The 27,590-nt window shown below is 38.2% G+C and overlaps 1 protein-coding gene across 17 annotated transcripts in view; it reads left to right on the top strand.

Moving 5' to 3' along the window:
* The window catches only part of LOC131425391 (sex determination protein fruitless), a 761,905-nt gene that overhangs the window by 198,670 nt on the left and 535,645 nt on the right, over nucleotides 1–27,590 (top strand). For all 17 annotated transcript variants that reach the window (XM_058587258.1, XM_058587250.1, XM_058587259.1 and 14 more), the window contains one exon: nucleotides 963–1,033. The gene's annotated coding sequence lies outside the window, so the exon portion shown is untranslated. The remainder of the gene's footprint in view (nucleotides 1–962; nucleotides 1,034–27,590) is intronic.

The following is a 27,590-nucleotide window of genomic DNA, read 5'->3' as shown; positions in this document are numbered from 1 at the left end:
ATCTTGTTAATAAAACCCATTTCGTTTATATTTTCTTTGTGCTGTCCTTCAGTAATAATGGTGATAGATAAATAGAAACAATTTTTCTGATTTTAATAACAAAATTAGTTGTCAATGAGAATTTCGTGTTGGATTTAAATATTGTTGGTTGGTGTCCAGGATATTCGCCAACTAAACACATTCTCTAAAAATAGCAGCATTTTTTCAACAAAGTAAATTCTATAGTTATTTTGGAAATTTTGTTATTAAAATCAACTAAACCAAAAACAGTAATACGAATTAGGCGCAGAGCTAATTTCGGTCGTTCCGTGCAATTACCATTTCGCCACCTAGAAGCTGTGATAGACACGGCTCTATTACACGACTGGGTCAGAAAAGCGTACATCGAACATGGTCTAAACTAAATACTAGCGGTATCATTTATCTAAATATCTTCTCTGTTCATCAGACAACAGCGTATTTTTTCCAAAAAATAATCTTTTCTGTGAGTTTCTCATTTATTTCACTTCTTCTATATATGTTTCCACTCAGCCATTGAAAAAACTGAACTTAGTTATGGCGATTTTACGTCAAAACAACTAAAATTAATAAATCGCCGTTTTTGTTAATTTCTTCAGCGGAAGGAATGCGCAAAGAATCACTTATGTTTTTTAAAACTAATCAGCAATTTCTCGACTCATTAAATATTGATCGGGGAATATACGATAATTCGTCTTTGTGACAATTGTTCCGCAAGGCACGAGTTACCAGCTTTCATTTCGCCGCCAATTTGTACATATTCGAAACGATCACAGATCCTCTGTAATTGGCAAATAGTTAACCTGCAGGCGAAGTAATAAAACCAATTTTACATATCTTACTTTTCAAACCAATTTACAGACCCATTTTATTGCACACAATCATGAGAAAAATCTGAAAGCAAACCAATATTAACTGCGGCATGTTTACACTTTTATTTACAGGAAAACATCATCGCTACTAGTGGTCACATTACGAAAGGCAATGGAGGCTGTCAACTGAGCTCATCATCCAGGTAAGTGCAATGATTGCAACATAAGCCAGGAAAAAAATTGACGACCAAATTACCACAGGTACCATAGGAGACCTGTTTCACTGTCTGGTAATGCTGCCCTGCGGAAAACTACACTTTTGATCTCACTTTCTGATTGTTTATGAAGATATGCCATATGGCACGGGGTCGGACCGGATACCAGAACCCCAACAATCCGTGTTTTGCGGCCAGAGCTATCGCGGGGACGCGCTACTGTGCTTCATTCGGTTGGATGACTTTTTAATTTCCTGCGCTCATTCTTGCCATTGCCCTCTCTTCCGAAACCGAAATACTAGCCGCGCCGTTCGAACTGGGCATATTCGATTCGCGAGGGCCATCGACTGCGCCAACTGTTCTGGGTCCCGAGGCAAACTGATGATTGCTGAAAATCTCGGATCCGTGTTACTTCTGCGAGTAATTTTCCACCACAGCTATTTCTGTCAGTATAGAAATGGACGGAGGGAAAATTCGTGCATAACCGCAGCAAAACTGCAAAATATTTGCCTTGTGGCAGTTTGGATGGGACGCTTTTTTTTGTTTTTGTTTTTGGTTCTGCCATGGATCTCTTCTGCTCGGTTATTTTGGGGGTTGAAGCAATTTATTGCCGGGTTTGCGATTTTATCGCGTACAACCCATTTTTGGAATAGTACGAGTGATTAGTTTCCGAAGCCAGGGTTGTTGAGTATTATCAGAAATAAATGTTGGGATCCATTGATGACAACAAGTGGTGAGTCGTGTGGTTTAAAATTTGGGTATTTTTTTATATGTCGTAATATTCATTGGATTGTGATTGGTGTACAAATGGTGCACAGAACGCGGACTGTCCCTGAGAAAAATAGCAAAAATGGAATGAGTAAGTGAAAAAGCCGTGCGAAATGCAATCAGGAAGTTCGGTGAGGATAACACCTTTTAGGATAAACCGAAAACGGTTCGACAAAAAGTCCTGCTAACTCTCAGATGGATAAACGTATACTGAAGGCGTTCGAGCAAAAGAAGGAGGTTTCAGTTTGGGATGTGGCCAAAAAAGTGGGTACTTCGAAGTCAAATGTTCTTCGCGCTAAAGAATGTTTGAATCTTCGAACCTATAAGAAGCAGAAACAACACAAACGTAGTCCGAAACAAGAAGCATCGATCAGGCCGAGGGTTCGAAAGCTGTACAATACGATTCTTGCTGGAAATTTGAACTACATTATCATGGACGACGAAACCTACGTGAAACTCGATTACAAATCCTTGCCGGGACCACTATATTATACGGTGCGAGAAGGGCAAGTGTTAAACCAGTCCGAGACATCGATTGAAGTCGAAAAATTTGGTAAGAAAGCTATGGTCTGGCAAGCAATTTGTAACAGCGGTAAGATTTCGAAAACCTTCATCACCATTGCTTCAATGAAATATACATCAAGGAATGTTTACAAAAATGACTTCTACCCATGATTCGAAGCCACAAGGATCCTGTTGTCTTCTGGTCAGATCTTGCTTATTGCCACTACTCGGAATCAACGGTAGAATGGTATACTACCAAAAATGTCACTTTCGTCCCAAAAGACATGAATCCACCAAATCGCCCACAACTTCGACCAATTGAGGAATTTTGGTCATTAACGAAGGCACATCCTAGGAAACATGTCTCGGCAGCCGAAACCATTCAACAGTTCGAGAAAGATTGGAAAACTTGTCGCCAAGAAGTCTTGTCGCCAAGAAGTCTGTACGGTCGCCAAGAAGTCTGTACGGAATTTAATGAGGAACGTTCGCAAGAAGGAGCGCCAGCTAGTCTAGTAGCAAATGTTGAGAATAATATTCTGTTGTTGTAGTCTAATATTATCAGTATATCGAATAAAATTTGAATATCTAACACTTGTGAATTATTTACAGCGAATTCAAAGTGCGTCCATACTTTCTGGGACAGTCTTTACAAACACCGATACGATTTAATTGAAGATTGCATCGATGTTGTCGAAATGTTTCTAAAATATTATATTACATCGTATCTCGAGGTTCTTCATTTATGAATCTAATTCGAACTAAACCAAGCATGACTATTGTTTGGTTAAGAGAAAAAAGTTCTTGGCTTACGACTTCTGTAAAGGCGACTACAGATAACTGGAAGATTTCTACATGTGGACAACAAACTAGTAGCGTCACAGAAAAGAGATTTCAGCCAACCAACGCACAGTGGTCCAAACCTGGAAGAAGACGGTCAAAAGTCTGCATAAGATTAGATTTATAAGATTATATTACACTTCTTTTAAAAGTGGCACCTTGATTTTTGTTAAGGTGGTAGTAACAATTTCGAAAAAAATATTCTATCTCATTTTGAAGAAAAAATACACTTGAAGTATTTTTGCTGAAGATATAAATAATGTAAAGAATTAGTTTTTGAGATATATTCACTTTATTTTAAAAACAGTTTTTTTGGTTTTATCTACGTAAAATCTACCTCTATTACCTAAATATCTACTACAAAGTGCGCGTTAACTCGCATAAACAAGCTCATGTTTGCACGAGCAACGAGAAAAAAATCATGTAAAAGTTTGTTGCATTAAGTTGCATATTTCGCTTCGGTAAAAGATTTCCTAGATAAAATGATGCATAACTTTTCCAAAAAAGAATAAACCTATGCATTACCTTCTACAAAATTATGGGATAATAAAATGTTGTATAACTTTGCCAGGAAACCTATGCAAAAATATGGAATTTTTTATTATCTTCAATTATTCCAAACAAAGTATGCATAAAAAATAACTCGAAACAAGTTATGAATAGAAAACTGATTTTAAGGGGGTTTACATAAAAACGCTTTGTATATCCGAAACGGTGAGATCTAGACTTTTGGTATATTCGATAAAGTAAATTATTTTCAATAGTTCTAGCACTTAGTGGAAAAAAAATTCTATCTCTTCAGAAAAAAAAGTTCTGGTTATATTTTTTGTCAAAGTAGGCCATGAACAATTAGGGATAGAATCAAATTACGCGGTATATATTTGTAAATAATCTCTTGAAAGCAACTATATGCATTAAAAGCACGGTTTGGTAGCTACTGATTGATGTCCACGTTTTTATTGATTCGAACCACTGTGCAACGGGTAGATTTGGGAGATCACTGTTCAAGGGTTGTACATAATTGGAATCGCCAGGTATGGCTAGATATTCAGATTTCTTCATTAAAGAAATGATATGAGACATTATTCTAATGATATTTTCTCTAAAAGAAAAAGGCCGAAGGGTAAAGTCAGAGACATTTCTGGATGACGTGAATACGAAAAAACTGACATGCTTTTTTCACACATTCGAATATCGAACTTTTCGAACTGTGTCGCTTGCATAATTATTAGGCGGAACACACGAGAGTAAAAAAATACGGGATTGTGTAGAGACCGATTAAATTAAAATTGCATTTTTCTTTCATTGATAGAAAAATCCACAACAAACAACCTAGGTAACAAGCGATTATAAATACACTCTCCTACTCGATGCTTGATCAGAGAAATATAGGTATAAAGCGAGAGGACTAGTGTTTGATGGACAGAGAAGATGTCGGTCGGGTGACGGCCAGGATGTAGAGCATGTTAGATGTACGTTGCTACTATGTCTGTTTCGAGTTTTGGAGTGGCTAAAACAAGATTAGAGTGGCGAAATGGTAGCGCGTATGCACGGAATGCATAAGAACGCAGGTTCGTGTCCTGTCTCTGAGCGTATCTTTTTCCAAAAATTCATCTTTTCTGTTAGTTTTTCTTTCACTTGGCTTCTCCAATATATATTTCCGCTCAGTCATTGCAAAAACTGAACCTAGGAGTTCTAAGTTGGGAATTACTATGACATTAACTTCAACAACTTACTCGTCGAACCCGTCTCGAAAATCCTAATGTTTAAGCGATTTGAAGAAATATCCACAAACCGCATTCAAGAATTCTAAAGTATAAATTATTCTTATCCACTCACCAAACGTGAACAAAATGTTATCTTTAATTCATTTAAAAGTTCATGAGAAATGGTAAAATATTATTCACTAATATACTGATATAAAATGCACTTCACATACTAGATCTTATTCGTGAGCATCTTACAAGCCAGTTGTAATTCAACATAAAAAAAGATTTTGTTTGAATATTATTCAGTTCTTACATAGTTTCAAATGTTTTGATTTATAACAGAGAATAAACAACTTCACTACAGACGAGAACTCAATCATACTAGCATGTCAATTAGGATACTCAATAATAATATATAATAATAATTTATAAGCATACAAAGTTTGAGTCTAGCATTTCTATGTGCTATGACTTTTCACTAAACGCTTTGTGCGATTCACACGGTTGTAATTTTATGCGCCTCATTTGCACTGAATTTCACCTTAATGTTCGCTCATACCAAACATTTTAGAAAATTTAAATTTTGAGTTATTTTTGGTTATCTCATACTACCGAAGATTTTATCATAAATTGCTAACCCTATTAATATGGTTTAATCGAATATATACTAAAATGTCGAATAACAGAAGATCCACTGATGAAACCTCAAAGAACAAAAGGTCGAAACACTAAAAAGTCAAAGGAATAAAATGCGTCAAATGGTCGAATACGACAAAAATCGAAAGAAATAAACATCGAATATAACGGTAGGTCGAGTGCCACAAATAGTCGAATAACCATAAGGTCGAATACACCAGAAAGTCGAAAGCGACTCGTTACCGCTCGATCGGACCCTAAGAACAAACAAACTATGTTTAAGTAAACTTGGCAAACGTATATCAACATTTATTTTTGCATTTCATGGTAGTGTTTTCGCTTCTCGATTCTCATCATTCACCCTTGTGTAGTATTCGACCTTTCGCTATATTTGACATTTTCTCGTATTCGACATTTTTGCATCTTTCGACTTTTTATTATATTCGAACTTCTGTCGCAGTCTACTTTTGATACATTCGACGATTTGTAACTTTTATTTTATTTTATTTTTTTAATTTAATTTTATTTTATTTCATTTCTGGAGCAGGGAAAGCCCACTGGAGATAAGTTATCAAAAATCTAACACTATGGCTCCAGTAGGCATAAAACCTCCTCATCTCTTGTACCAACAGATTACAGAATATCCAAATGATACATTTCATATTATTAGCTATTATAACATATTGCATATCACTATTATAATTACATAGCGAAGTGCTTAGAACTAACGATAAACTTCTAAAGAGATAGTGTTCGACTATACAATTTCCTGATAGTATCACGAGTTAGATGAAAGTCGAACTGACTTGAACAGGGATTGAAAACTCGGCACATACTGACAAATGACTCGTTGTGGCCATAGTTGGTTCTGGCGGCAGGAATGCGTAGGAAAGGATGAGTAGGAAAAGATGAGTAGGAAAGGACAACGACGAATATCAAAATCTAGCAAACGTAACAGCTCCGAGCAATCAATTCGTGACTGGAGAAGATCAACAATGAAAACTGGCTTGAACACATTTCTGCGAATGGACAGTAGATCGAGATCTATGAGCTTGCAGCGTAACCTTCAATATTTCGTCGTTCGGATTTTTGTCGTTTTGTCTTTCGACGTTTTAGTATGACACAGTTTAATCTGTTTTGTTTCATTTGCGAAATTTTCATTTCTCGTAAACTGAATCTATGTTTAATTTTCTTTTGAAAGTCCTTAACTAAGTATTTGAAAGAAGTATCACAAGAACGTTGATATTACCGTCGACGAACAGTGCCTTAAATTTCATTTAATTTCATTCAATTGAAATCGATTATACACAACGATCAGTTGACTGTACAATACTTCATACTCAATACATACACAGCTCACTGACATACTGAATGGACAACACTCAGTACTTCATCCGTTGCGCCGTCAATTGAATCTCAGTTGAACCGCCGTTAGTTTCTCCCTTGAAATAACAAACATCTCTTTCAATTGACTGAGAGAGCGCCTATCAAATGAGCTACTGGTGATTCAGTTGGTTCAAGATAATAAATTAACGGTAAACACGGTCAATCACAGAATGTACTTAAATTTATTTATTTCTCTTCCAATCTTCATTTCTATCAGGTGTACAACTTCCGCCGTTTTTTTCCAAAGTTGAAAACTTCATTGCGAAAAAGTGCTTACAGATGTATTATTCAAAGTATTGTCCGTCGACTAGCGACAACTTTCTCCCATTCCGGCAATTTTCGAATCCCGACTCGAAAATAGGAGTCCTCTTTTAACGCTATCCATGAAGCAATCCATTTTTCCAACTCTTCGAAGGATAGAAAATGTTGATCTGCCAGGGCGTGTGCCATCGAACGGAATAGGTGGAAGTCAGAAGGGGTGACATCTGGGGAATACGGCGTGTGGGGCAAGACTTCCCATTTCAGCGTTTCCAGGTACTTTTTGACCACTTTTGCGACGTGAGGCCGAGCATTGTCGTGTTGGAGGATGACATTGTCATGTACGCGACTAAGGCGCATCAGTTGCGTTCGGTAGCGATCTCCTGTGATGGTTTCACCCGGTTTTAAGAGCTCGTAGTAAATCACACCGAGCAGTTCCCACCAAAATACAAATCAACATCTTAGTGCCGTAAATATTCGGTTTTGCCTTCGACGAAGTAGCATGCCGGGCTTTCCCCGTGATTTTCTGCGTTTAGGATTATCGTATCGAACCACCGTTACCCATAACTGTGTTCGAGCGGAATTAATGATTAATAACTAGTTCCTGTTTAATAGATAAATGTTCGCTATTTCAAGGCGGTCCATTTGTCAGACTTTGAATAAGGAAAATAACTTGAAACGGCAAAAGATTTCTAACAACTTAAAAATAAGTATCAGCGCCTAATTCAGTTGCCTCGATAAGCAAAACACGATCTTTCACGCAACTTTTGACTGTATGAAATTGCGATTTTATTTGTTCATACCTAAAACCAAAACAAAAACCATGTCAACCATCGCGAGCATTTCCATGTTTTTGTGGATGCAAAAATCAACCTAAAACTATCAGTGAAACGTTATCCGAGTGCCAAATTGCCAGCAGTCGGAGATGATGTATCCCAAACCCGAGCTGTCAATGGTGATTTGCATATTTACAGTACTGTTTTCCTGGTCCGGCTGCACGTGCGACTGCAATAGAAAACGGATTAGAATCGGTTTCGCAGTGGGACGAATAGAGCCAACCAAGAAACAAAAAAAAAAAATACCTTGCTAAATTCCTACGATATTCGCCAAAACTGTCGCGCGTTGTTTGTTTATTTTGTGCTAGGTGTGCATCTGTCAACAACATCAGCATCGACGGTATTTGAACGGTTGCTACCGACTGGGAACGGTGAGCCTTCGCATCCGAGCGAGCACCTCGTAGTCCGATCGGTTTGTCATTGGACCAGAGAGGTGTGAAATTGAAACGATGCAAGCCTCGCCGGAGAATTGAAAACTCATCAGTTTGAATGAGTTAGGTATCTATCTGTTTTTCATTGCAAATTTATGCAGGGATGCTGGCAAAATCAACAAATTCGGAAGCTCCACATTCGTATTGTCAAAGAAAGAAAAGCACTCGATAAATAGATAGCCAGTAAATTCTTTCGAAATCCTTGATGAGATCCCAGCGGGAGTAGTACAATAACAAATGATAGATATTTATGAAATAATATTAGATTTGATGCGTTGGGTTATGAACGGAAGATATTTTTTTTCAAAAAGCTCACAAATCCTTGGCACGTAAGTGCCATTTTGATTTTTCAGCGATGGTTGAACCATATTTTACTAACTTGGATTTAAAATAACGGTTTCTTGGTCTTACACGGTGCAATTTTATTCGGATCCGGCTTCCGGTTCCGGAGTAACAGGGAGACTACCATCTCCTCTGTGTGACGGAGAGCAAGCGTAATGACTCCCCTCGCACTGACAACATTACCAAGAACTCTTCTCTTTTACACATATACACCATTGTTCTGTAAAGTGTGCACCACGAATCATGAGAGCGCGTGTTTATTGTCTTTCACCTCTAGCACCGGATCGCACGAAAGTACTAGAACAAAATTCTCTGAGGAGGACGCATACATTTTCACTGAAATGAACACGCCAGTATGCACTTTGGACTATGGTTCACCTAAGAGAAACGTCATGCACGCATGTTCAGCAAAAATACAATTTATCGTTAAATTTTCGTTTTTCTTTGGTGTGATAAAGATTTTTATAGCAAGGCCAACCCTACTCTCTTTAGATTAAAAAAAAACTACAGAAGTGTTTGCTCACCATTGCACGCGTCAGTGAATACTTAAGAATATTTAGGCGAGAGTACGTGAAAGCGATTCATGCGAGGAGAATGTGGTCCACTGGCACCAGCTTCACTTAAAACAAGCCCACATTCAAAGTCCGTCTATTTGACACCGATGAGAAATGGCATAATTGGCTTAATACCATGATTTAGCATTAGGTAGCACAATAAATCAAAATATTCGGAACTGAAATTTTGCCCGTTTTATGTGTATTTGGCAGGTGAATTTCACTCTCTTCGTCTTTCCTCGAACAACGAACGATTTATTTTGATTCCTTGTAATCAAAAATTTCTTGATTCATCAATCTTGCCCCTAACAACTTATATAACTGTCCCATATAATTAGTCAAATCAGCTTAAATTTGGCAATTAGTAGAGGGCTGAAACCGTAAAAGAACAAAAACACTGTAAAATATTTATCCGGATTTGTAAAAAAAATTATCCGTAGATTGGATGATCTCCTGGTCCGAGCTGAATATTTTAATGAATTGAGGTTTGGGAACAGATAATAATCCGAGGAAGCTAAATCAAATGAATGTATGGGGAAGCAATTGAATTCGTCAATCAATCATTTTAATCATGTTTGTGATGCTCTTGTGTGCCGGAGCTTTGTCTGGTGAAAACCAACAATTTTTTCGTTTCATCTTAGAACTCAAGCAGTGTGCCTTTAAACTTATATTATTAACTAAAAAAAAATTACGACCGATCCACATTACCGATACTATCGCACTGTTCTTCAGAACCACTTGGAATTTTTGTTTTCAATATTAGAATCGTTTAGACGGTAACGGCTTCATGTATTTATGTATTACATAAGAGAAGGACTAGGCTACGTTGTCCACTTGAAAAGAACCAAAAATCTTTAAACTTGATACTGGTTCAAAAGTACCTATTGTGCACTGGATGATAAGCTCAACTTCAAATGCATTTATGAACAATGAAATCCATTGGTGTTGGTTTTTACTTGCCTACACAGTAATAGCGTCAAAATAATATATTTCTTAACTCATTAAAGTGACCTTGTTTTCGATAAAGATTTTTTTAAATTATTACCATTGTAATTTAAAAGATGGCAACATTGTAAGCATCAGAAACTCTTTGGGAAACCTTTTTTTATTTTCTATGTTGTTGTTCACTAGTCGGTGTATTTAGCTTCAATGGAAACGATCAGCAGCTTGGTGTCTGGGAAATTACACTTGTTTGAAGTGAAACTCACACTGCGAACTGAACTGAGCTGAGCTGAAGTAGATCACCAGTAGTTACACTTCGAGATTGACCGAATGAGTGGAAATGTACAATGAACCAAGAAAATGAAACAAAGTGAAAGAAAGGAATATTAGTCCAATACTCATGTTTCGAGAGACCGCGGGTACCACTGTATCTCCACGAGCATCACGGGATAGGAGATTTGTTAGTAGGGAGGGAAAGAGATCCGGATATGTTTTAGTAAACAATATGATCTCAACAAAACCTGATTTTTGATACTCAGGAGAAATATAATAAGTAGGAAAAATATAAAATATCTCCAACATGACCACTGAAAGAATAAAATAAAAATAGGTTTGCAGAAAAACCCTAGACCTTCAGTCTGAATGACACGATCGACTTGTAAACTTTCACACATTCCATAGAAATGCGACAACACCGACAATGACATGCAGACGGCGCTTCGATCGGTTAACAGGTTAACATCGTTGAATTTTGGTAAATTCTCAATTCCCGTCGTTTGAGCATCTTTAGATTCGCGGATCAACATTATTCAATGAATAGCACTCTCACTACTAAACACACACTTGCTACATCTGCACTATCACTAAAAATAACTATTTCAACCAAACTTCTAACTATACGTATCAAACAACACATTGAAATTATACTTTTTTTAGAGTAGCAGCCGGACACCGCATCACAGACTAACAAACATGACAGTAAGAGTAATTTCTTATAAAAATAATTTTTCGTGATGCACTATTTCCACCTATATTGTTCTGCGCGAACTATTTACTATCTGTACACCCCTTGTGTTATGTAAAAGTTTTTTTTACTAGTTGGTTTCCCCTCGTTTGTCAACACCGATCAGCTGCTTGCAGGGATGCCTGATTTCATCAAAATATTTGAAAATAAATCGTCACAATAAATTATTGGATTATGTTGATAATATATTTAACTTTTTCGCGATGTTGGAAGGTAACCATTTATTTGACTCAACGTTGTTCATCTAGACTATTTTTTATTGTGTTGGTAGTTTTCACCCGAAATTAAGTGGCGGCAGACCAGAAGCAAGTAAATATTGTAACAAAGCGGGTTCGATTTTGTATTGCGTTGGAGGATGAGAAGTAGGCAAAATTATGTATATAGTTTTGGCAATATGTATTAAATCTGTATCCTGCATGAAATTCGCATGGACGTATACAAATCAAAACATTACAGGTAATTCTGTATGAATGGCAACTCTGTTGGTAAATGAAAAAAATAAACACAGTCTAGATGACAGATAAGATGTTTTTGATAGGGTAACGTGGCGCCATCATGACACATATGAGTACTGTCCCAAATAAAGGAATATTCAAAATGACCGTTAAAATAATTGAATAATCTAATTTGAGTGTCCTGTCTGTTAGTCTGTGACCGCATCGCACTCTCAGTGATGCCAACTATCCTCATCAAAGTTAAATTCACACTGCGAACTATGCACGAAGCTTATCCATCGCACAGTGATGCCAAGATAGCAGAAAAACAAAAAAAATCTTGAACTATATAATTTTTTTTGAATTCTCAGATAAGTGAAGGATAACAGTTTAAAGTATGAATATTGTCGAATGAGAAATAAAATCTGCATATATTTCTAAAGACTTCTCATTACAGCGTTTACAAATAAGCTTAAACAACTTTCGAAATATGGGGTCTTGCATGGTCATGAGGCAACAAAATTTTGTCATGACTATCTTTATATTGCGTCCGCTTTTATTGCTGTGCTCTGTTCAAACGCATCACATGTACCTGTCACCAGTGGTTTCAGCTGGTTCCCGCATGAGCATGGCTGCTAGACAGCTGACTAAACGATGCCAGCGGGTAAAATACGGCTGGCAGCCATTTTGGTGACCGACTGCCTCACCGCTGCCAAACACCTCAAACGATACAACCGTATCTACCAGGAGCGCAATTTTTGACATTTTCAGCGAAAGTGAACAGATGAAAACGCTCGGCCAACTAAGATACAGGCGACTATGTTTTGCCAAATCGGATTTGACAACCGTCACTGAATCAATTTTAGCAGCCGTCTGGTGGCCAGCGTGTTGGATCAACTCATAATAAATAGCGTCCAGTTGGTCCTACCATATTAACTATTTCGGTTGGCTGGGACATTCTTTGTCATCCATGTTAAAATTAACAGATTTCTGCATGTTTGCTCAGCGTCATTTTTTAATGTGGAACACATTTTTGTTTTCTATATAGCGGTGCAAACTAGAAACTCAAGAAAAATACACGTAGAAATGTGGTCAGGTTTTGAACAATTACAGCTCAGTCAATTTTGTATCAATTATTAATATTATGTCACCATTTGATTGGAAATATTTCTACGTATTGATTTGAATGTTCATAGCCATGTATTTTTAATTTTATATCATTGAAATGTTGATTAATAGCTAGCAGTGTCCTATTTTGGCTGCAAAAAATCTCCGGCATACCGGATTTCCCTGCCATAGTCGACGGTTTTGAAGGAGTAAGCGATATATCAAAGGGAAAGCAGCGCTCTGATTGGTCAATCGAAGCAAAAGCAAAGCTGTTGGAAGCACGCGGATCTACAAATAGAAGCGAAATTATAGCTAACGTTTCAGTCTTATGCGTAGCTTGCTAGAGGTAGGTTGTTGCTACACAGCAAGATAAAAAGTGCCATAAACGATTTGAAGCTTTTATTGGTATGCTCTGATCTTGTGTCATGCAAGATTGGATGAAATCCCATGTTATGTCGTTTTGCCTGAGAAATTGACAACTACCCCAGGGTAAATTTTGAGTGCATAAGACTAATTTCTAATTTATGTAAAATGAACTCGATTGATAATGAGAAATATTTTATCGCTTCAACCGAAATCGCAAAATGGTAGTAATGGTAGAGAAACGCTATAAAAATAACTGCTTGCATACAAAACTTGAACACAAGCTTGATGAAGAGAAGCTTAAATATCGATATCCGTATCGCAAGCATGTACAAACATTTAATTGTATACATTTGGGCTATTGATGAAATTTCGTCGGCTACGAAACAAATACAAATAACGATAAATAGAGTCTATGTTCTGGGTTCGCCTGTTCGGTGTTGATTTCTAATATGGATCAATCTAAGCAGACTCTTGTACATTTGCGGATTCAAAAGTGTGACGATTAATTGAAAATGTCAATCATTGGAAATTTTGGTTGCCTTGTTCCACATCAACGGCTCTAACAACCCCATGGGGCTGATCATTGTAGTTTTTATTTTCATGTTTTCATTTTTATTTTGCGTAAAATCGAGTTGATCAAACCTTAAAAATGTAAGTTGAACAATTTCCAAAAATCCACTTTTTTCTGAACAAAATGCCTATGTTTTCGTCTATTACTCTTCCATTTTTACTCAAAGTGCAATAAACTTCATCAGTTGTAATTTATAATGTATCAAAATCTAAATTTAATAAAAACCCTTGTGGATAAAATTGATACCCTCAGAATATAAGAGAAAAGCTTTTTTCAGTGTATACCCTTTTCCACATAGGTTTAATCATTATCTGAAACACTACTGAAAACACCAAATAAAACGCGAAATAAGAAATGATGAGTAATTTATGAAAAAAATTGTCATTTTCCGGAGCACCATAGCAAGTTACACCATGTTACCATTAGTGGGATCGAACATTTTTTTCATACAATATTTATTTATTTATTTATTTATTTATTTATTTATTTGGGAGCAGGGAAAAGCCCGATGGAGATGAAATTTAGCAATCTCTCTCTCCAGCAGGCATAAAACCTCCTCATCAGTATCAACAGATTACAATGATCCAACAGATACATTTGGACTTAACACTAACAATTAGAACTAACAATAAAAACTAACAATTAAAACTAACAATGAAAACTTAATCTATAATCCTATAACTAGTTGATGACACCAAGCATTGCATGGCAGTAATAGTGCTCTTTCTTAATAGGTGAGAGAGAAGAAAAAAGTGGGTGTGCGAATGGAGTACCAGGGTTGGTGGAGGAGGTGGTAAAGGAGTGTGGACTAACGACGATGTTAGAATCGGCATGTAGATCTAATTAGTGACTAAAAAGGTGGTGGAAGGAAAAGAAAACGACGATGTTAGAATCGGCATGTAGATCTAATTAGTGATCGAAGAAAGCATGGTGATAGACAAAGAAAAAGAGGAAGGGACGACCGGGTTAATTCTGCGAGCAAATCTAGTTAGTGTCCAATGAAGATGGTGGAGACACGAAGTGAGGGTTGAACGTAAAAACAATATTGTCGGTTACAAAACAAATGCTGATCGTAAGGCTAATCTGACAAGTGATTACGAAACAATCGTTTGATCATATTTCGAGATAAATGAAAATCGAAAACATTGGAACAGTTGTTGAAAGTTCGGCACATACTGGAGAATGGCTCATTGTACCCATAATTTGTTCTTGCAATAGGTAATCTGAGAAAGGGGTGGGAACGTAGATTACGTCGATGAATGTCGAGATTAATCAACTGCAAAAGCTCGGGACAGTCGATATGTGATTGAAGTAAATCAGCAACGAAAGTTGCTTTGGAGATATTTCGACGAACAAATAACCGATCCAAGTCAATAAGCTTACAGCGATCGATGTAACTAGGAAGATTAGCAGGATCTCTCCAAGGTAGGTTACGCAGGGCAAATCTAACAAATTTATGCTGAATGGCTTCAATCCGCTCTATGTCGATTTGATAATGAGGTGACCAGACAACAGCTGAATATTCAAGTGTCGAGCGGACTAAAGAACAATATAATGCTTTTAGACAATGTACATTGACAAAGCTCTTGGTGATGCGGAAAACGAAACCTAAAAGCTTGGATGCCTTAGAAATCACATAGTCGATATGACTTTTGAAATCTAGCTTGATATCAAGAATGATACCTAGATCTTTAACGATAGACTCACGTTTGAGTACATTCTGCGAAATGTTATAGTCGTACCTAATTAACGAGCGTTTGCGAGTAAACGACATAACGGAACATTTCGAGGCATTTAAAACCATTTTATTGATAATACACCAGTTCACGAATATATCAAGCTGTGACTGCAAAAATATGGTGTCGTCAGGTGATTTTATTGGATAATATAGTTTAAAATCATCTGCGAAAGATAGTTTGTGGCATTTCAATATAAAATTGAGATCGTTGAGGTAGAGCAAGAATAAAAATGGCCCCAAGTGACTGCCTTGAGGGACTCCAGAGCAGACTGCGAAAGGTGTTGTAATGCAGTCTCCAATTTTTACTGACATTTCACGACCAATTAGATAAGACTGCAGCCATTTAAGTAGTGATCCGCCGAATCCAAGCCTATTGAGTTTTGCAACTGTTATTTGATGGTTTATTTTGTCGAAAGCAGCGGAGAAATCAGTATATATAGCGTCAACTTGTCGACGTGCTTGTAGACATCGAATAATGAAGGATGTGTAAGATAATAAGTTCGTTGAGGTTGATCGATTTGGCATAAAACCGTGTTGACTTTCAGAGATGAAGTTGTTGCAGTTATGCGTAACGAATTCGAGAACAATAATTTCAAGTAATTTGGATACGGCGCATAGTGCGGCTATCCCACGATAATTAGAAACATCAGATTTGTTTCCCTTTTTGAACACAGGGAAAATGAAAGATTTCTTCCAGATGTCGGGAAACGTACCTGAATTAAGTGATAAGTTGAACAGTATCGATAGTGGAATTAATAGGCTGCTCGAGCATTTTCTTAAAACTAAAGAGGGAATTCCATCTGGACCAGCATTCGAGGATGATTTTAATTTAGAGCACGCTTTTGCAATCATAGTATCAGTAAATAAAGGGTGCGGGCCAATTGGAGAACGACGAGGAACGTTGATAATAGCTTTGGATATTTGATCATCGGATATGATTTCGTGCGAAAATACACTGCTAAAATGTCGTTGAAATAGGTTACAAATATCAATTAAAGCCGATGATTCAGTATCGCCAAGAAACATCTGGTTTGGTAGTCCTGCTTCTTTCCTCTGTTCGTTCACATGATTCCAGAAGCGTTTCGGGTTTATTCTTAGATTATTTTGTATACGAAGAAGATGGTTTTGATGTAATATTTTGTTCAATCGTTTATAGCGGTTGTTAAGGTGCATATAATGAGATCGTAATTGGATCGAGGGACGCTTAGTTAATTTTCTCAGCGCAGACCGCTTAGCGCGCTTATAACGTTTCAAAGTCATATTAGACCATGGAGGATGGACCGATTCTCGTCGAATTTTTTTGGGTATGAATTGTTCGATGGAGTACGACATTATATGAGTCCATAACGTAGCAACGGAATTGCAATCGCTATTAGAAAATAGGCTCATCCAATTCAATGATAGTAAGAACTGATTCATAGAATCGAAATTTCCATTTTTAAAGTCGTAGTAAGTGGTTTCAGAGGTTTTACTGAATACAGTTGGTGAATGTTCCGGTATATTGAACAGAAGAGGGGGGTGATGACGACACAATTTAACTAGTGGCGAAGGTGCGATGGTTATGGAACAAGTACTAGACAATTCATGACTGGCAAAGCATAGATCTAGGAGGCGATTGTTACTGTTGTAGTTATCGTTCAACTGAACTAGACCAGCAGTGTTATAATCATCGAGCAGTCGTACTGAAGTATGCGATTTTGTAGTGCACGTAGCATCCGGATAGAGATAATCGCAAGAACCTCGAATCCATTTAATACCGGGTTGATTGAAATCCCCCAAGATAACGATTTTATCATTTAAACGCATAGTATCGCTTATCAATGAAAGTGAACTCAAGTGCTGTTCGATCAGGTCTAGATCATTCACTCGATCAGGAGGGAGGTAAAGCACACACAAGTATAGCGTAAAATGAGGGAACGTGATAGCGATCCAAATTTGCTCGACATTGTCGCAGTTCAAGGTAGGCACCAAGCGAGAATTGAATTTTGAGCGACAGGCAATCAAGATTCCACCGCCGCTCTTTTTGCAACTATTTCGACAGTTTCGGTCCTGCCGGTATACGGATATCAAGATAGAAACATATTCAGTGACCTAAAAGCTCATCCAGCAAACGATTATCGACATATTTAGATGTTTTTTCAACTTTTGTATGGAGAGGCATCACTGTGCCATCCATTCTGCAGTAAAACTGCTCACAGTGCAGATTGATTCAAAACTAAAGCAATTTTTGTGAAGGGCTTTCTTTTTATGTGATTTTGATTCCCTTTTTGCCTATTGGGCGTTCTAAATGGCTACAAACATATTTACATACAGAACCGTGATGTTGATTATTTCATTTGGGATTTGCATATTTCAACTGCGTCCCGGGTTGTCGGTTCAATGCATAGGGCGCTGATCTTACAAACCAGTCGTCGTCGTATGTTCGAACCCCGACCTGGAAGGATTCGTAGTGTCAGTAGAATCAGAGATGGCATTTTCACCGAGGATGCAAAAAACGAAGCACCGCACAAAGAGGAAAGCGCCCTTCTTCTCAGTGTCGAATAGACAGCATTTGAGTGTGTGCTTGTGGTTAAAGCAGCTGGCGCGAGTGAAACACATTCTCTTTGCATGAATCGCTCACACGCGCTCTCGTCTAAATACACCCAAGTGACCAATGCCGCGTGATGGTGAGCGAACACTTCTGTGAACTTCAATTAATAGAGAGTAGATCTGGCCTTGCTATGAAAAATTTGCAAGGAAAACCGAAAATTTTACGATAAATTGTTTTATTTTGCTGATTTTGCGTGTCCACGCTTCTTCTACGCAAACCATACCATGCTCACCGGCGTGCGCACCTCTGTGAAAGTACCTGCATCCACCTCAGAGAATTTATTAGCTAATGCTCTAGCACTTTGGTGCGATTCAGTGGAAGAGGTAAAAGGAAATAAACAAACGCACTCATGATGCGTGCACACTTTATACAACAGTGGTGTATAAATGTGAAAGAGAAGAGCTCTCGTTGAAGTTGTCAGTGCGAGGGGAGAAATTTTGCTTGCTCTTCGTCACACAGAGGAGATAGACATCTCTGAGTAGAATCGTAGCACTAGCCATGCAATGGTGCTGTACACTATGAATCGGCTGCGAAGCCTGTTTGAGATCGGGATATCGATAAAAATCATTGTCTTTATGCGAGGCGATCGGCGCATAAAATAAATCTGCAGAAAGGTTAACCTGGAACTAAAGTATTGCTAAGTAACACTAGCTTTTTTTTATATCATTTATTTTACCCCGGCTTTAACCATTTTGGTCGTTCACCGGGTCACACTAGCTTTTTACAGATCAAGGTATTTAAAAGATATTTTATTCAGGCCTATTTGCGTACAAGCTTTACGTGGCCGATTTAGCTGAGTTTTTAAATAAAAGATTTTTTTTTTGTATTGGATCTCGTTGTCACCCTTTTTCTAGGGGGAGAGGAGCTTCCATTTCCCTCCTGCAAGGATTGAGGGGCAGTTTGTTCGTGGTTCGTCTCGTCATCCATTGCCGTGGTATTGTTGTTGATTTCGTTGCTAGTTGCTGTAGATGCGCCTTGTTGTACATTGTTTGCAGTTTCTGGTTGGTTGGATGGTAAGTTGTGAACTGCAGCTGGTGTACTTTGTTCACTGTTGTTGGTGACTGTCACAGGTGTACTGGGGTTGCTTGGGGTTGATGTGAAGGAAGCACCGTTGTCATTTGCGTAGTTGTCTCCTTGTCCAGTTTATCACATGGCTTACCATAGTGAACAGCTTTTTGGCAATATTGACATGTGGCCATCTGATTGTCATAGGTAACAAGTGATTTGCACGGAATTCTTGTATCTTGACCGAAAATCACATAAGAAGTTATAGCCTTCTTCAAGTGTATGCGTAATAAACGTACGCCATTTAGAATACCGGGGAAAAAATTCTTCCACTTTTCTATTTCGATAGAGAGAATCTCTCCGTATTGGGACATGGTTTTGCGAATATAAGGATCGATGACGCTTGAGGGAAGATCATGCACACGCACTTCTATAGCACTATCTTCCATATATACTGGAATGTTGTACTTGATATTTTCATGCTCCACATAGTGCACATTATTATTGTCTTTAGCGAATTGAATTGCATCCAACTCTTTGTAGAACTGGATATAAACAACATTATTGGTCTTATTGCATTGAAGTAAATGCACACGTTTAATGTCAAGATGCATTTGCTCCTTAAGCAAACCTTCAAGTTCTCGTATCGAAGGTCGAATTTTGCACTGTCTGAAGTCAACAATAATTGTATTCTTTCGTACCGGCGGTAGCTTTTGTTCGTTTGGTTCACTCATTTTCGAGGTCTTCTGTTCACTACACAATACTGTACTTGGTTTCTTCTGTCCCCAACGTAAGCGGTTTTGTTTGTCGACTGACTAGGATGAGATCCAAACCCGAACTGAGATCAAGGTAGTCCACGTGAAGTATGCCTTGAAAATCACTAAATCCCACTTTTCGGTCCAACTTCGGAGCTGTCGTACCGATTTCAGTACATTATCGGCTCCTAATTCTGTTTTCTGGCGAGTGATAGTGGATCTAGATTTCACTAACTATTTCCGATCGACATGAAAAGTCCACTCTTTTCGGTATCAGCATTGTCAAACTTGCTTCCAAAGTGTGCTCGCGTTCGCGATATCTACAAAATCTCATTCCAAATGTGTAGTGTGTGCTCTCAGTACTAATCCTCGCGGCATCAACAAGCTCATGCCTCTTCATTTTCCTGTCGTCCAACACAAATTCATTTATTTTTTTCTGCCGCCCTGGACTTCATCGGGCATCAATAATCTCTCGGATTCAACTTTTATTGGTATAATTAGGAGAGCACTAGTCCCATAATATTACTTCTTACTTATTTCGAACCTATTTTAAACCTTATTGAACTGGAAATCGATTCAGTTTCGAACCTGGTTTTTATATCAGGTTTGCTCAAACCTTCGTTTCTAAGTGCGAAATCAACCCAGTTTCGAGAAAAGTGTTTGTTTGATTAAACTACCCTGGGCCAGTTTCAGTTTTCTCAAGCGAAAACGACATAAACAAAATCTGCGTGCCGAAATTTGACATTATGCTAAAGAGGTTACCAGACCCTGTCAGCTTTGAGGGAAATAAATCTTCAGTTCAGCAACGCCATCGCACGGCATCACATTCAACATATCATGTCAATTGTATGGGTGCGCAGTGCTGCTATTTTGGCGCACACGAATTTGACATTTCTTCCCCCTGCTTCTATGTACGAGATTCGATGCAGACTCGCTTGAGGTCGCCATGCTCGCAAAAAAGAATGGTGCCAATAATTTGTTTGGGAAATGTGAGAGCTGGATATCTTGTTAATATGATGTCTTTGCTTTTACCCAACTAGTAAACCGCTTAAGAAGTAAAGTTTTGGTCAACTTGGTGCCGGTTTTTTTTGTCTCTGGCAGAATACATCTTTTAAAACACATATTCCTATCCCACCGACCGGAAAACTCATTACCGCACTGTCACAATTGTAACCCAGCGGGAATGAGCTAAAGTTGTTTTACAAATTTCCTTATTACCGAGAAACCGAAAGCGGCCGCGATGTCTGCAGGCTGTTTACGCTACCAACACCACATTAGGATGCTATAAAAGTATGTACTAAGGATGCGTTCGTACCGTGACACACCGTCATCTGCGAGCGTACATTGAATTAAGACGCTTCCAGATTCGGTGGGTTTCTTTCAAGAGACTTGTTTTCTTCGAGCTACCTGTTGATGTTTTCGTCGTTGACGTTGTCGTCACCGTAGAGAGTCAGCCAGCCAGGATAGCACAATGTCCGGGAAGTTGGATGGTTGGGACCAGCGCCACGTGCCTTGGTATCGATTGCTAACCAACCAACCAACAAAACATCCTTCCCAGCAACGACACGACACGGATTGTGGGGAGAATGGTAAAGTAATTCAATTAAGGATTCGAAGAAAGCTTGCATCCTGCGCTTCTATCGTACACAGGAGAATGCAGCCAAGGCAACACCATGATTCTTGAGGAGAAAAGAACATTGGACGAATGAATTACGGTGGATTTGCGGTTTGTTGCATCGGAGTAGAATAAGCTGCTGTCAGTCTTACGATGATGTTCTACAGAAACTGATTAGTTTCCTATTCCCGGCAAAGGCAGGACCACTATTGTTGGTTGTCGGTAACTACTATTGCACTGTTTCTCAGGATTCTAACTCTGGGAAATATTTTTTTATCTAGCATTTATCCATCAATGGGAAACCACGACAATTATAACTACTTGGTTCGGATCCAAGTTCTGACAGAAACGGTCATACTGCTTTTAGTCGACCCAGTGTCGTTTGAGGAACTCTGTGTCGAAAGGCTCTTAACGGCTTTTAATTCCTAGTGAAGACACTGCGAGTCAGTTGGTTGGTTGGTTGGTCGGTCGGTTGTCGGTTCGGTTCGCTCACGTCACTTGCACTTGAATTCAGCTTTCGCTTCGTCTTGTTTATATATTTTTTTCACTTGCCCGAGAACAAACCCTTGGCATCGAGAATCAAAGGAAACAGCAAATGATATCTCAGAAACAGTTCACAGAGCATAAAAGGGAAGTTTTCCTTCTCCTTAAACGGCAACCAACGCATTTTGCCGCCACTCTTCGTTGGCAGCCAAGAGCAGCAGAAGTGCTTCACACATTTGCCGGAAGCGTGGAGCTCTGTTTGATTGCTATTTAGTTCAGATGTAATATTATAAACAGACCGATTTTCTCGTGCGGGGACTGAAGCATCGTCGAGACGAAAAAAGCGCAGCAACATGTCTCGTTTGCAAATCAAAAGACTACGCAAATAGAGGGGGAATTATGAAGAGAAAAAACTGAAACCGGAATGAACCTCCTCTCCGGCACCAGCCGAATGGCGTTGAAGGTATGAAGTGTGTCCGAGCGAGACAAATGTAAGGCTCTATAAACAGAAAACAAGTTTTCTGTTTCTAGTTCATCTTCCCCAAATTTAGTCATGCTATCCGGTTTGGTGTGACAGATGGGAAAATAAAAGGGAATAATGTTATTTTGGTGCATGTTGGAGATTCTACCGCATTTTCCACAGTCGATCGCTAGCTACCGGAAACACTTTTTCTCAAAAACCACTTGTTGCAAGAACAGTTCGATCCGGTTTCGTATTACCAATGAATTTCAATAGACAATGTTCATTTTTTTTGGGAGAATAGTAATTCTGACCTGGCTTCTTGAACAAGATTTCTGTTGAAGTAAGGAATTTGCTTTGAACTTTATAGTTCATAGAATTTACTTTACTTATTCTTCGTTTGTCTTGTAAACTTTTGGTCTCAGTTACGAACGCTTTGAGTCGTGTAACCACACTCAGAAAAATCCTCACTTCAATGCTATGTGAAAACGTATGTGATTTTAATCCATATAACTTTTCTTGTAAATCTTATGTGAGTATAGGTGGCACAAAATGAACTCATAAACTCTTAGTCTAAATTTGAATCACGTAATCCCTACGTGACTTTTTTGTAGATGCTATAGAATAATTTTGGTATCATTCTACGGGTTGAGATGCATGTATTGCGATTGACGACAATTTTTGATGTTTCTTTAGAAGAGTGATGTGCTGGAACATAATCTAGGGGATTTACTTTTTGAACTGTAAGAAAAGAAAAATGTAATTGTGTTTCAGTTTCGTATTTTGATACACAGAATTCGCGTAATACCGATTGGTCATGCAAAAAAAATTGTTAAGGGTTGGTTTCGTATAGCAATTTAGTAAACTCAATAATAGGAGAGACCGGGGCTAGTTGGCCGAACGGCCGTTTGGCAGAGCAGTTTTTCTGAAAAGGCTATTGTGCGCAGTGGCGACATTTTGATGGAGCATTAGGTCACCCATGTACCGACGTATTTTTAGGTGTTTCTGTGTTATCGTTTGTGCAGGAGCACGTTTTTTTTCGGCAATGGTTAGTAAATTTTTGTTTTTGTAATGTAATACGTGTAACGCGCATCAATTTATATTTTATCTTTAAAAACATGGTACCATTGGAAAGGGTCCCGGGTTGGCGGTTCAATGCATAGGGCACTGGTCTTACAAACCAGTTGTCGTATGTTCGAGCCCCGACTTGGAAGGATTCGTAGTGTCAGTAGAATCGTAGCACCAGCAATGGTTCTGTACACACTGAATCGGCTGCGAAGTCTGTTGAAACAGAAGGTCGAATTCCACTACAGGAATGTAGTACCAAGGCTTTGCTTTACTACCATTGGAAAGGGTATTCAAAACTTTACGAAATGGCATATTGGTTTTCAGTATAACCTTACTTTTATTTTTGTTAATTGTGATTGTTCTCGAAAACATTCATTGGCGCAGGTTGGCCAAGTTTTGTGCGGGATTGGTTGGCCGAGTTGTAGTTTTTGCTTAGAGTAAAGTGCATATTGGATATTCGTGAAATGTTATCCTTTTTTTGGACGGAATTGGATTGTATGTTTATATTGATGACCATAAGGAGAAATATGCATGAGAAATAAGTAATGGAAATAAATTAAAATCATTGACAAATAGAAATAAGAGATTAGAATCATTAAAAGTTGGAAATTGAGGATCCAATATTTTGTGCATCAACTGCCATCAAAACTTTTAGCATTTAGAGTTTCTGACAGGATTTCTCACAGATTGCCCCAACCCCGAACAAAACTCGTTCATCATTATAGAATCTGCTGCAGATGAAAGCCATCTTGCAAATAATAGACCTCTCCCCAAGGCTGAATCCCGAATTAATCCAAAATTTCAACAATTATCTTATAGAAGAAGCATTGGAGAAGTAAAAAATTTAACCAAGCGTAAGCGCGAACGCTGGTGGAGGAAAAAGAAGAAAGGAAATTGGAAAAGTTCACAAATGCGGTAGAAACTAATTCCAGAATATTTAAAAAGATTCTGTTCCACGGAAAAAGAAAGACTTTTTGAAGGACCAAAATTGTGCGCGATTTAATTAGTGCTCAATTGGTTTATTTTAAGTAAATTGGTGTGATGCTTCTTCTACGCTAGATTTATTTCAACTGACTCATCTCGCTATATTGTACACTGGTGATCATGAGTGGTGAATATACATGACCGATTTTTTCCGATCTCTGATAATTTCTACCTGAAGCCAACGACAAGCTACTACGAAACAGTGATAAGAAACAACGGGTGGTAGAAAGAGATGTTGGAAATCCGCTTTCTGTGGTTGCCAGAATACAACCTAATGGCTTGAACAATTCAAAAACCAAAAAAGGGAGTTTTTCACGTACTTACATTGTAAAAATGACGCATACAGACTTTTTTAACTAATGAAAATGTTTATTGATACAATTGATGTGTTTCACATATTTTTAAAACTCGGCCAGCCTACCTCACACATGTGCTCAAAAGGTGTATCTTCATGACAGAGCAAAGCGTTTATCAAAATATCTAACCAGAAAGCGTACAGAAATTCCGAAAGCGAAACTCGGCCAACTAGCCCCGGTCTCCCCTATTTGCTACATTTACTTATAAAACATACTCCTGCTCTGTACTAATATTAGATCTGAAAGTATAATAGAAATTAGCTAGACTTCATAAATGCTGATGAAACTAATGAGCAGTTATTTACCTTAAAAATCATTGTGGTAAATACCGAAAAAAGGATTTGATCAATTTGGTCAGTCCCTTTTCTTGGAGATGGCTGAACCGATTTTCATAAACTAATATTCAAATGAAGGCATCATTGTTCCATAGCCTGCTATTGAATACCATCCCGATCCGATTTCCGGTTCCGGAGATATAGGATGATATGCACCATAAAAGTGAAAGAAATATGCATTCCCTTTTTTTGGAGATGGCTGAACCGATTTTCACAAACTAAGAACAGGTACAAATCCCATTAAACTGTCTGATAAATTTTTCTAACAGATTTATAAAGCAACTGATGAACAATGCAAAAAGCGTTTCGAAATACCGGTATCTGGTCGTTCACTATTACGTTAGTATTATAACGAAATAGGTTTTTTCATAGTGGAATCCAAAAGTAACTATAATTTCTTTCTTAAAGACGGTTTAGTTTTCATTCCACTATGAGTGTCAAAATTGTCAAATCGACATATAGAATGACAATATGTACAACAACGGTACGTGGTGGTACGGTGGAAGAAGAAAACACAAAACGAACGATGCGTGCTATGTTCTATTTCGTACACGCTATAAAAAAAACAAAACGGTTACGGATGTCTGCTACTGGTATGTGATATTGATAAAATACGGCCTTGCGGTTGATAAAATTTGAAGCTGTTTTATGATAGGTGCGACCGAAAAACTATTTTTACCACAGTTTCGAAGAGTTTTTACATATTTTGCATATTTTTCAAGAACTTCAGATGGTGAGTACTTGTCTGATAAAGATGATGTACTCACTTTCCAGGATCTATGGAGCCATCACCGACAGGTATTCCTGAGACTTTTTCGGGTAGTTACGATTCTTGGGCACTTTGCGAGTGACGATTGAATCGGTCAAATGGGCAGTTGAGAGTTTTGCTCCGTACAAGTCTCCTGGAAAGGATGGAGTTTTCCCAGTTTTACTGCAGAAAGTGTATGAACATTCCAAACATGTTTTAAAGAAAAATACTTACTTTCAGTCTTGCGACAGAATATATTCCAAGAGCTTGGCAGGAAATAATTGTCAAATTTATTCCCGAAGGCGGTCGCGACATTTATGCGGAAGCAAATAGTTCCAGGCTTATCAGTCTTAGCTTATTTCTTCTTAAAACAGTGGAATAAATAGTTCATCACTATATCAGGAATGTTAGTTTGGACGTGCATCCGCAGGGTGGAAAGTCCACTACAACCATTTAACATGATGTTGTGTACAACATTGAAAAGGCTTTGTCACAAAACCAATCTTGCTTGGGAATTTTTTCTAGATATTGAAGGTGCCTTTGATAACGTGTCTTTCAATTCAATTTTGGAAGCAGCCCGTGGTCATGGCATACCTTCAAGTATCCCAAATTGGATACACGCAGTGCTTAGCAATCGACTTCTTTATTCATGGCTTCGGCAAGCAGAGATTAGAAAACATTCAATGGATCTATGCAATTATCGTTAGACCATTTTTAGAATATGAATGTCTTGTATGGTTGCAGAAAGGAAAAGTTGCGACAGTTCAGTCAAATCTAAATCATTTCCAAAGGATGGTCCTAATGGCGATGACAGGAGCATTCACGACAACTCCTTCTGCTGCTCTAGAGGCGCTACTGTGTATTAAACCACTACATGTGTTCCAAAACATTCAATGTGAGATATCTTCTTCGTGAGGAATGGTTGTCTGGTTATTTGGAACGACAACTTGATGAACACGTAGTTTATTAAACGGACGGTTCTCTGTTGAATGGTCGTGCTGGTGCTGGTGCTGGTGTCTACTGTCGTGAAATGAGGCTAGAGCAGTCTCATTCACTTGGTAGATACGGTACTGTGTTTCAAGCAGAAATCTACGTGATTCTGTGTGGAATACAATCGGCACTTCAGCAGGAAATCTGTGGTAAACGAATTTATTTTTGTTCCGACAGTTAGGCAGCTCTAAAAGCACTCAGTTCAAATGATTCACGGTTGAAAACCTCAGCATTTTAACTACTGTCAACTTCTTATGGGTACCCGGCTATTCTGGTATTACTGGAAATGAATGGGCTGATGAGTTGGCTAAAGCTGGTGCAACGAATGATTTCGTTGGTCCTAAACCAGCTTCACTACTTTCAATTAGTTGGATAAAGCACAAGATTCGTTCTTGGGCAGCATCCAAACATGTCAGCTACTGGCGCAGCCCTCAAACTTGCGCTCAGACAGAAGCTATTTTACCAGATTTGAATCTGAAAATGTCAAAATGTCTACTGAATTTTTCCAAACATCATTGCAGTATTCTGGTCAGAGCTCTGATTGGACATTGCAAACTCAATTATCACATGGCTACTATTCAGCATGCTGCGTATTATTCGTGTGATTTGTGTGAATGCGATTACGGTACTTCATATCATCTGATATGTAACTATCCCGCTTCGATGCAACTACGTATCCGAATTTTCGGTTCTCTATACATGGTTGAGTCTGT

This window comes from Malaya genurostris, chromosome 1, assembly GCF_030247185.1.
Source record: "Malaya genurostris strain Urasoe2022 chromosome 1, Malgen_1.1, whole genome shotgun sequence".
Taxonomy (NCBI): Eukaryota; Metazoa; Arthropoda; class Insecta; order Diptera; family Culicidae; genus Malaya; species Malaya genurostris.
Note: the sequence above shows the minus strand (reverse complement) of the source record. Positions and strands in the feature narration are given on the sequence as shown.